Genomic DNA, 12043 nt, shown 5'->3' on the forward strand with positions numbered 1-12043 from the left:
TAGTCTTATACATTATGAAATTTACAAGATATACGGCTCATGTAAATGCGCTTAGAGTTATTCTTTTTCAACCCTTTTTCTTAATTTTCTGTCTGCAAAATCTCAGTGAGGGAAAATTTAAAAATTTTCATTGTTTCACGTTTTATTTTGTATTTTAGAATAAAAATTTTTTTTTTCTTGAATTTTGTAAATTTTACACGCTGAAATAAATTTTTAAAATTTATTTTCAAATAGTAAATTTATTGTACCGCTAACTAGGACATATGGTTTGTCGGGTGTTTGTAATTTGAGCGCTTAAAACTTAACATATACTAAATTTTGTTTGAAGATATCCCTCGATGATACTTCTGTTAAATTTTACCGATAAATATTTAAAAAACTGTTAAATAAATTAGTAGAAATTTTTTTTTTTTTTTTTTAATTATTATAATTAAATCACTAGTTTAGGGAGTAAAAATTTTTTTAGTGAATTAACCATTAATTTAATTAGTAATTATTTTTTTTTAATTTATTCATTCATGATTTTTTTTTTATATTAAAAAAAAGTAATGAATAAAAATTAATGATTGTCGGATGAAATTGAATTTCGAAATTGTTTGATTCTGAAATTATGTGAGAATAAGGGACCAAAAGATGATTGACTAACAGAGAGTTTGTAAATGGTAATCGATACAGATGGTTATTATTATTATTATAATTATTGTTCAATATAACGTAGCTGGGAGCAACAGTACGTGATTTAGATGTACACAACATACAGATAGATGTACATGAATGGTAAAAGCTAAATGCGATTATGATCAACCGATGAATCGTTTGATGCGTCGGCCTATGTTTCTAGGGTGTGCTATGTAATAAACAAGAGCTTTGAGATTTCACGTCGTGACACGTGTATATCCCCAGTGTGCTGTAGATATTACATACATGGAGTCTGTGAACCGACCTACAGAAAATGATATCTTTGTATTACTGGTATACACGACACGTGACTGGCACTTCATAAATGTATATCATATCTTTTTTCTGTCCTCGTTTGTGCGTGCCGATAACTTTTCTTCTTTATTATATTTTATTATTTTACGTGCATCTATATATATCTACTTTTTTACATGTATATCGTGGACGTCCGTTATTCTGTCAATGCTGGACTGGATAATGGCATCAGTTTCTTGATAGTCATCTCAGTTTTTTACTCCTACATCAATTCTAATTACTATTTGTTAAATCTCCTCTTCTGCATGCCTGCCGATTCCTATTTTATGTACGTTTATTTTAAAATAAAAATTACATTTTATTGCTGAACTAAAAAACATCCTCTCGAGAGACAATTTTCGTCCGGTCGAATAGTAAGAGTGTTTGACAATTTTTCAAGTAGTTTGTTGCTGAGGGTATTGATGTTTTATTTGACGAGTACAAGGGTCCGTACGTGAGATTTAGTGACCATCAAAAATTGCTAGCTCTTTATATTGGATTATAACGACTAGACTGCCTCTACAAAGCTTCTTGTTTCAAATTTACCTTCTATATAAGTATGAGTTTTAAAGAAAAAGTCTAAATAAAAATCTGAAAAATGTAAAATATTTTTTTTTAACTGCCAACTCTTGTGTTTTTATTTAAAAAAAAATTTTAATTTTTCATTAATAAAAAATTAAACTTGATTAAAAAATATTTTTTTTTTTTTTTTAAACAAAGAACATAATTTTAAAGAGTTTGGTCAAGTTAATTTTTTTCCTGTAAATATATTTACATACGATTATCAATAAAAACTTAGAGTCAAAAACAGGAAAGGGTAAGAACGCATTGATTCATACAAATTGTGACATCCGGATTGTTCAGCTTCCATAAGCCATAAACTATTGAAGGGTTAGACAGACGTTTTATCACACCGAGGATGGATTAGACAGCGTACATATAAAGACATATAATTTTCACCCTCTTGATCTCCCGCAGCGCCACCATGTCTACCCTCCTTTCGTTTTATATTTCAGGTACATATTATCGAAGGATTTATTTTTTACTCCACCAAATAATATACATTTCAAATCTATTCAATTGTAATTTTAATCTTTAATCATTAATTTTTCAAATAATAAAAAAACTTTCTTGGATTTTAGAAAGTTCAATGATTATTAAAACGAATTGACGATCACAAATCGGTTAGCAGTAAGTGTTATTGACTTTGGATATCCCGAGATAATATAATACATTATATATAGCGCAGGGCTAGGGGTTGTTTTCCTCATCAAAAGAGTGAGTTCACCACGATTGCAGTAACAGCAGTAGCAGCTCCGCACCACAGTGACATGGTAGTTGGAACGCGCGTATCGGTAATGTAACCAATCACTGACTGCAACGAAAACGACAACGACAGGGGGTGAGAACTGGGCTGGCGGGTGTTACTGGTTTAGTTTCGAGTCACTGAAATAATAGAGACGGGGAATAATGAGATAAAGAGAGAAAGATAAAGTAAACTCAACTCGGATTGACGCAGATACACTTTACTCGGTAGCAGTCTCGCGGTAACTAGTAGTTTAATGACACCGACCACGTCGAAGTGTCCATGCGGGTGAACAGTATCATCACAAGGGATGAATATATAGTTTGTTTTTATTTGATATTTATTTATCGCTTTATTTTAGAATTATTTTTACAAATTTTTAGAATGTAAATTAGAATTGCATTCTAAAAAGTCAAAAATATTTATACATATTGCTATTTATAAACAGATCAAGTTTATGACGCATACATTGTGTTGTAAATGTGCGTATGTGTTGCACAAAGGGGGATACCGATGGTTGCACGTGTAGCTTTGGTACCCCCGCGGCTAGAACAAAAAGACGGGACTAAAGGGGAGAGGGCACACGCGACTTACATTGCATTATTTGTTACTAGTTACAAACGGACAAGCTAAACCTGACACGAGACCAGCAACAAAATTTACCAATCGCTACACATCCGAATCGTTAGTGTCTCCAAGGGGTGTCCTAGTTATATTTTTACATTTAAATTACTTCTGTCTAATCGCCGAGTTTGTTTCCTATTATGTTAGATTGTTTATTAACTCCAATGCACTCAGTAATTACCTTCCTATATTTTTATTTGAATTATTTTCAACAAACTTTTCAAATAAATTGACGTTCAAATTATATTATTTTGGTTTAACGCCAATTTTGTCTGTCTAATCATGGGTTAGATCATTGCAACTTTGAAAATTCTTGAAAGCAAAGAATTAATTTAAAAAAAAAAAAAAACACTGTTAAAATACGCAGAAAAAAAAATTTTTCAAATAAAAAATTAATTTTCCACCGTAAAATATTTTTTTCTGTATAAATTTATCATTTATTAAATTAAACTGATTATTTTCAGTAAAAAATAAGTGTTTTATAACAGTTATAATCTTATAAAATTATTAAAAAATATCTTTATAGAAGTTTTATTATTATAATCAATCAATATAATTTGAAAGAAATTCCATTTCTCTTACGTAGCCTGAAAATATACTCTGTCCTCCGAAAATTATCACGTCTTCAATCCATGTGTTATACGCAAAAACATTTGTGTACCATCCTTCGGTATTTCCCGTGCAATCTGGAGAATTCGATACTATTCCTACGATAGTATTATTAATTAAAAAAGGACTGCCGCTGTCACCCTGAAAAATAAAATTTAATTTTATCCATATCTTATCAAGTTATCATCATATAAAATAAACTTACATTGCAAAATGCGACTCCACTTCGACCGATTGCAAAGAAGTGATCATCATCAACGCTGGTGATAGTCATTTCTGCTTTATGAAGTTCATCGACAGAAATACTGTCTTCAGGTTGAGTCCATCCCCAACCAAGAACTAATCCTCTCTCCCCTGCTCTGGGTTGACGAGTAGGCAACTTGGCTGGTTGTTGAGTTGGTCCTAGCGGTATTGGCTCACACAGCTAAAAAATACGAGTTAAGTTTATTAATTTGGGGGGAAAAAACATTAAAAATCAAATCGTAATTACCGTCAAAATTGCAATATCCCCCGAAGGTGAGGGTGGATAATCTACCCAATGTCTGTGGACATTTACGTTGCAAATATAGCTCACCAAAACCTTATCCCCTTCTACGTCCCTGCGATTGCTTGATCCCGATACGATGGTAAAAAATTTCATCGGATGCATACGAGGATTTCTCTCTTTAATACCGTCCACTACACAATGTGCTGCGGTTGCGGTATGCTTCATAGTTATCAAAGTAGCACCGCATGTTTGATGAGTATATCCATTATGAAAAGCAGCCAAACATGGATGGTAGGCTATATCTGTCCTAGTACCACCTACGATTTTATGTGGCCTTCTGGCATTCGCTCCTGCAGATAATTTTAAAAGAAAATCATCAAAGTCAATTTTAAGTACATAAAATTTATCGTTTTGTTCTTACCTGGAGTCAAGACGCCGGTGTATAAAATTGCAGCGATTATAAAAAAATTAAATTTAATAACTGCCATAATTGTTAATGATTTCTTTTTATAAATTACTCAGCTTTATATATCCCAGTTTCAAATAAAATAAACTACGTTATTTGTTAACTTCTTTTATTATAAAATAATGTGCTCACAGGTGTGGAAGTCCTCGTGTTTTTTTAAATAACTCATCACCTTATTGATCTACTTGATCAACGCATCACCTACTTATTATCTAATTGCTTTATAGATATTTATATTTGTTTATTAATTACCGGTGATATATAATTTAAAAAAAAAAAAAATAAAATAAGCATTTTTATAGCTTCGGTCGTCTAATAATAATCATTTTATTACATGCATATGTACAAAATTAGCCGCCTTTGCTACTAAGTAATTTTATTGTCAACTTTGTGTTAATTTAATGGGCTATTATTTAAAATTACTACCGTTAGTCGTAAAAACAGATCAAGCTTGACTTTTCAAGTTGTAAAATGTTACTCTGTTACAATTCCGACTAAAGAGTTAATTAACACGACTAGAATTTTTTTCTTAGAATTAATAAAAACTTTTATTTTTAAAGGTTAAAAAATTTCATTCTTTCAAAAATCTAACAATTATTTTATTGGAATTTTTGCAGGCCGAAATTTTTTAAGGAAATAATTTTTCGAGGCTTATTGATAGCAGACAAGAAGAAAAAATCTAAATCAAGAGCTTGTTAGCAGCTAAGATGAAGGCAAGGTGAGTGAATAATATCTATTTATTGGTTTTTCATCTTATGGCAGGTGATCGGTTGCTCTATTTGTTACCAATCTTTTTATTATTCTTCTTTTATAAATAAAGAAAGGCCCATTTTCAAAGAATGATTGAAAAGTTACGCCATAGTGGAACGTGCGCGCTTTTCTTTTCTTTTGATTATTTGACACATGTATATGTATACATATATTGTAGTTTAACCGACAAAAACACGTTCGACAGTCAGCAAACTCGAAAAACGATAAAATAAATCTAAATTGCCAGGTCAGGAAGTCGTTACACGCCCCCACGCGGAGCACACGGATTTAGTTAAATGAGACCAGGTGAGAAGTTACTCCATGATTTCTATTCAATCAACACGCTATTTTACAATACTTATATTGCTATGGATTTTACATTTTAAACTTAAACGTTTCTTAAAAATTCCTACGGAAATAAAATATTTATTACTTGTTAAAAATTTTATTTTTCCATTCAGAGTTTTAGAAAATTTTTTTTATAGTTAAAGAATCGTACGTTGACTTTCGGGTTTTTTCAGGAAAATAAATAATTCAAAATAAAAATAAATAGACCCACTAATTCCAAATAAAAAGCTAATGCTTTTATTGGGTCGTAAATGAAATACTATTTTAGTGAATAATGATTTTAAAAAGCCAATTTTAAAATCAAAAATTTAACTGTTGGAAAATATGAGATTACAATTATATAAATATATGTAACTGTAAAACTTCTATTTAGTTGGCCAGATTCACGTGGTGAGACATCTGTTAGACAACTTAACACCCCCCGCCTCTTCTCTACTTCTCCAGGTTCACATATAAAACTCTGTACTACATACAAAACTACGTGTTACATTTTAAGTACATACATTGTCCCTCATTTATACTTTCTGGCGGACATACATCCCCTTGGTACCCTTGCTCGATGTTAGTCCACGAAATGAGACGTGTTGCAGTGTTACTCCGTAGGGAGAGACACTACTATCCCTCGGACACCCTGCGGTCCAAAAACTCGCACATATATTCGGTTTTAATTGTACATTACATATGTGTAATTCAGTTTTTTTATTTTTATTTTTTACTCACACCCACATTTCAGCGGCTTCTACTCTCTTGTTTATATATACGTGTGTAACATCGAATTTAACAGTTTTATTTATGTATATGTCTTGAATAACGGGCTTTGTGGCTGCTGATGGTCACACGTATATGTACCGTCTTTATGTTCGTATATTTATACGTTTGATCTCGGTTTCTGTCCATGTGTGCTTGTATGAGTTAACGCATCACATTGTGTGCTCTATTTAACGCTCGTTAGCCTCCGCAACACGTCGCGATGATCCTCTTAACAAGGAAAGTCTCTTGTCAAGTGAAGTGAAAATTAGTAGAAAAAAAAAAAAACTAAATAATTGAGCGCAAAATATTTTTTTATTTAATTAAAAATTGTAGAAATATTATTGCTATTTATTTAGGTTCTTAGAAAAATTTATTTTTATTATTAATAGGATAATTAAAAGTTTTCAATTGAAAAAAAATGGAAGATAAAAAAAATCACAGCTTTTATTTTATATGAATTATATTTTTTATCCAAACAAAATTTTTTTTATTTTTATCAGTTTATTTGACAAATAATTGTTCACTCGAAGAAAGTTATATTATAATTTTTGTTTGATTTCTCTTATGCAAGTGTAAATAATACTTGTTTAAAATCTATAATTTATCTGATAGAAATGAAATATGACAATAAATTGATTTATATATTTAATAAAAATATTGAAATATTTATAAAATATTTGTCAACACTCTGATAGTCATAATACGCTTGGAATAATGATTATTATTCAAATATGACAATCACTGTTTCATAATAATAAATACATTGAATGCGTGTAACACATATATATATATATATATATATATATATATATATATATATATATATATATATATATATATATATATATATTTATAAAATGAAAACCAACTTAATATTCTATAAAAACATGTGTTATATGTTACTAAAATATATATATATATATATATATATATATATATATATATATATATATATATATATATATATATATATATATATATATATATATAAATATCTCAATTAAAAAAAGATTCCAACTGCTATGAAAACGTTTGAAAAAACTAATTAGTATAGTCATCAAATAGATTTGTATTCACGCAAAAATAGCATGTTTATTCAGCAAGGGGCTTGATTTTTGATAATCCGTCTTCGTTGGTTCTTCTAACGCACAAATTTTCGATCCTTCTCAGTCATAAACAGTGATATACATATATACAGCGTAACTCATATCATCATCATCAGTCTTATACTATACTAGTATCTCATTCTCTTAAACACATTTAAAATTCTTCTCTAATCCCGCACCGTGTCAGCCCGTCTCTCACGATTTAAAGTATAAACAGTTGGACGGCTCTCTTATGTAGACGGAATTAGCTGTGCAAACTTGATTTATAGCAGACACTGTCGCGACTGATCAAACAGACTAAAAAATCTTAAAACTTAATTTATTATACTTATCCTTTTATTTTCACTCCATTCAATTTTATATATCCCAATCACTATTAATAAACATATACACACACTAAATAAATAAACAAATTTTTATTCCATCGAAAAGCCAAAGCACTCGATCATTTTTTGCTCTAAAATTTTTCCATCGATTTAATTTAATTATTTGAACAATTAGTGTGCGTAAAAATAGTAAAAAAAAAAAAACAACTTTAGCCCAGTTGCATTAAAAAAAAAAAAAAAAAAAAAAAATAAAATAAAATACTAAACAGACCCATTCACCGCTTAAGGTGTTTTGAGACGTATGCAGAGATTTAGAGATTTAGTGATGGGATTTACGATGTCAACGATGAAATGTAAAACACAGGCTGTATTTAAAGCATTTAGTGGTATATACGAGATGGTTATTATTATACATACATCATATATATACTTGTCCTTTTGAAAGACTGTCGAGCGCTTCCTCTTTTGGATTAACTAGCTAGTTCAACTGTGTGTAATATCAATGTTAAATATTTTTTCGTTGACACTTTCCCCTCATTTATTGAGGCTAAAATTGTTTGAATTTTTGTAGGTTCCGGTATTATAATTTTGACACATTTCCTCGCTACCTAATCCACATATCTTTGATACTTTTAAAAACAACGTTACTCGGAGATTTTTGGATTATAAGAATCCACCGGAAATGAAACGTTTGTTTGGTTATTCAAAAAACAGCTGGTAAACTAAATTAAATTTTGTGATAATTGTCAGGGCAATTGGATTTAACTTGACTGAAATTTTTTTTAATTTCTTTGTAATTAAATCTAAAATTAAAATAGCTATTTTAATTTTAGTTTATTTAATAATATTTTTTTTTTTCCACAACCTGACTTGTCGAGATGATGGATCATTTGGTGATCCTTCATCAATGGTGTGATTCTTGACACTTAACTTATTTTTAAAAACCCGTCCAAAAAAATAAATCCGATTATGTATTTATGTTTATTGTAACTTTAAATTTGCATTCTCGGTATAATTTTGAATACATCTTGATTGCTATTCAATCGTATGTGACTTACTAAAATTCTCTTTTTTCATCTATGTACATTATATATATTTGTACACTAGATATTAAGTTCTCGCGCATCTTAAATTCTTTCTACTTACTCGGCAGGTTGCCCTTTACAGGATAATATATCCAACCAAAAAACTTTATATTATATTTATTATATATCCATATAATAACGATACTAAAAATTTATATGAATGAAAGTCCTTCCTCTTGACTAAATTTGTATACAACACTAAACCTACGTGACTTTAGATTAAGTTATAATTCTCTTAGTATTATATTCAATCTTCAAAATCTGATTTAGTTATTCAATGATAGAAGGCAAATATTTCTCACCGTTTGAATTAATATTGTAAAATTACTACTAATTTTACAGAGAAAAAATTTTCATAATTATTAATAATCATAAATAAAAAAAAATAATGAATGCATATACAAAAATTAAAAATTAAAAAAAATTTTACTGATTAAATTTTAGAGAGTACAGAAGGAATTTATGTTAAAAAATTAAAACTCACATATTTAAAATAAAAATTCAAAAAATTTTTTCCACGAACAAATTTGTCAATAACTCCCTAAAAAATCAAAAATGTCACGTTAATAATGATTGTGATTAGTAACAGGCTTTATTTGATTCGATTCATCGAAAAAACTAAACTGACGTGATGTCTCTTTTAACATAAAATTTTATATAAAGACACGAAAAAAATGGTATGCATAGAGAATAGGGTCCAGCAGGGGACTTGGTCCGAGGTATGAACCACTAACGCGCAATTTCGGGGCAAATGAACGGCTCGCTCCGGGGGCGCGTTTTTTTACAGTTATAGAAAACGCGTGTTACTTGTTTAGCACACGTTTTATGTAAGGAATCCTCTCAATACTGCCCTGTAGAATTTAGTACCGTACTATAGGCCCGACTATGCGGAAGGGGAAGGCAGAAAATGGTCTTGGTTTTCAGTCCCGCTGGGTCTTGGCGTGCTTGGAGCTCGTGACAAAGCCCAAGACCTGATAATCAGACAGAAAGCCCGTAAGGTCACCGCGAAGAGCGCGTGTCCGAGTCCTGGGGCGTCTATTTTCTGTCCTCTGTCCTCAGTTTGAGCGCAGCGGAAGGAAGGAGAAAGGAGATGACAGATTCGACTTAATATGTCTGAAAAGTCTTGGTCTGAGCAAGACATAGCTGAAATAATGCTGGAGGAATGACTGAAGGACAGCGTGAGGCCAATGCACTAAGGCTGGTTCACCCGACATTAGCCAGCGGTGGATCTTCCGGGCCCACGTACGATTTTATTCGTATTAGTCACGGATTTTAGCCAAGGTAGATCTATCCATCCGTTTAAACACCACCAGATTGAGAGAGACTCTTTCCTTACACTTTTACTCTCAACTATAACTAGTACCACTGCCAGTAGGTTTAATTTGGGCTGGAAATTTTTTTAATTTCAACTGAACGGTATTTAAAGTGAAGCAAAAAATGGACTGGAGATAATAGCGATGGGGATGGGATTGACTGGCTCGTTATTCAGACAAGTTGATCAGCCATGGAGCATAACGCCCGGAAAATCACGATTTAATGATCTTGATTTAACGATTATTTATTTACGATGGGATCATTCTGTGCTTTTTTAGATAAACTGCTGCTGAGACGGATGAGGATTGAGGATGATTAATTTATTATTGTTGAATGGAGATTCAAGTTCACAAACTGTTTATAAAACTTATGTCTACACACTTGAGTAAGACTTCGGTGAATCGTCTCTCACGTTGTGATTAATCAACGCCGTAGCATCAAAGGTCGGAAAGTTGAGAGGAGTTTGTTTATCGTACGGTAGCCAGACCACCATGTAGCAGAAGTTCTTAGAAATCTTCATTTCTCTAATCAACCGAGTTAAATGTATGCTGTTTTTTGGTTTTTAGTTCTCATGTATTCAAATTCCAAAACAAAATATTTTTTCCTATTCGTTTTAACCATAAAGATAGCTTACATATTATTTGATTTGCTTTCACGATTATTGTCTTAATTAAAATTTAACTTTTGTTAAATAAAAATCAGCTGAGCGTTGATTTCTTTCTAGATAAGTGTGATAATTATTTTTTATTAGTTGTGTAAACTCTTCATGATAGTTTACACTTACTTCCACAGGAGGGAAGTTAAACAATCTTCCTCGCGGCTCACTTTGAAGTATTTTGTTGTTCTTTACTCTATATTTACAGCTTTTGGTATTTTCGTGAGAATGTAAACTTTATGTGCTTAAATTTTGCATACGTCTCTTATGATTTTATCCAGAAACGTTTGTTCATTTTCCTTTTCCTTCTTAAACGTGTCTATTATTTTATTTTCTCCAAACAAATATTTTTTTTGCTCCACTGCCAATTTCCAGGATTTTAATTTTTTATTTTAAAAATTACAATAAATGTCGAACATTAATTTAGTTCGCTGTTTATTTTCAAATGAGCCTCTCAAAATTATGGATCGTAAAACATTCATCGCCGTATGTCGCTCATAGGGTGGATAAAAAAGCTCTTTACTTTAAAAATTATTAGCTGAGTCAAAAAAAAAAAAATCTGGTCCAAATTTATGGAGCCATAAATAATTTATCAATTATAAATGTTTTTTACAAAAGATGTGAATCCAAATTTTGGGCATCTGCTCGTAAGAAATTCCAACTAATGTCCAGGTACATGTAAATTGATATATTTCACAGCTAGTAAATAAAATCACGTATCACGTCTCAGCAAATGTATTATGTTCTATTTAAATAATATAATTATTATACAAAGTCTTGGAGTGTATTCATGATGGGCATGATCACAAGATACATCGTGCTCTCGACATGATCAATTTCCGCAAGTCACGCGACCAAGAATAGCCCAGCGTGATGAACAAATAGCCGGTATATCCAACATACACAGGAGCTGAAAGCTGGATGATGATATGCCGTCCTTATTTACAATACACTAGTATAGTCCTGTAGTAGAGAGTGTCATTTTGTTAAAAGTGAGAATAGGTATCACTCCTACAACAATATCCTACCAAATGATTTCCTGTTATAGTTATACAAATATATATATGTTCCTCCAATTGAGAAACCCAAAAATGAAAACGTAACGACTTTATCCCAAAAACTAGCTTGTGTACAAAATCAAATACATACAAAATGATGAGATCCATTCGTTTTCTATTTGAATTTGATCTGACAAGCAAGTTGGGCTTGTCGCCTGCTTTTATAAAAAGAATTGGCTACAACATT

General features: G+C 30.9%; 1 long non-coding RNA gene across 2 annotated transcripts in view; it reads left to right on the top strand.

Moving 5' to 3' along the window:
- Positions 1-12043, top strand: part of LOC141529963 (uncharacterized) — a 119581-nt gene that overhangs the window by 19854 nt on the left and 87684 nt on the right. For both annotated transcript variants that reach the window (XR_012479687.1, XR_012479686.1), the window contains exon 3: positions 5082-5182. This is a non-coding gene — a long non-coding RNA (uncharacterized LOC141529963). The remainder of the gene's footprint in view (positions 1-5081; positions 5183-12043) is intronic.

This window comes from Cotesia typhae, unplaced genomic scaffold (assembly GCF_013202065.1).
Source record: "Cotesia typhae breed Kobodo isofemale line unplaced genomic scaffold, CoteBio_Ctyphae contig_48, whole genome shotgun sequence".
NCBI classification, from domain to species: Eukaryota; Metazoa; Arthropoda; class Insecta; order Hymenoptera; family Braconidae; genus Cotesia; species Cotesia typhae.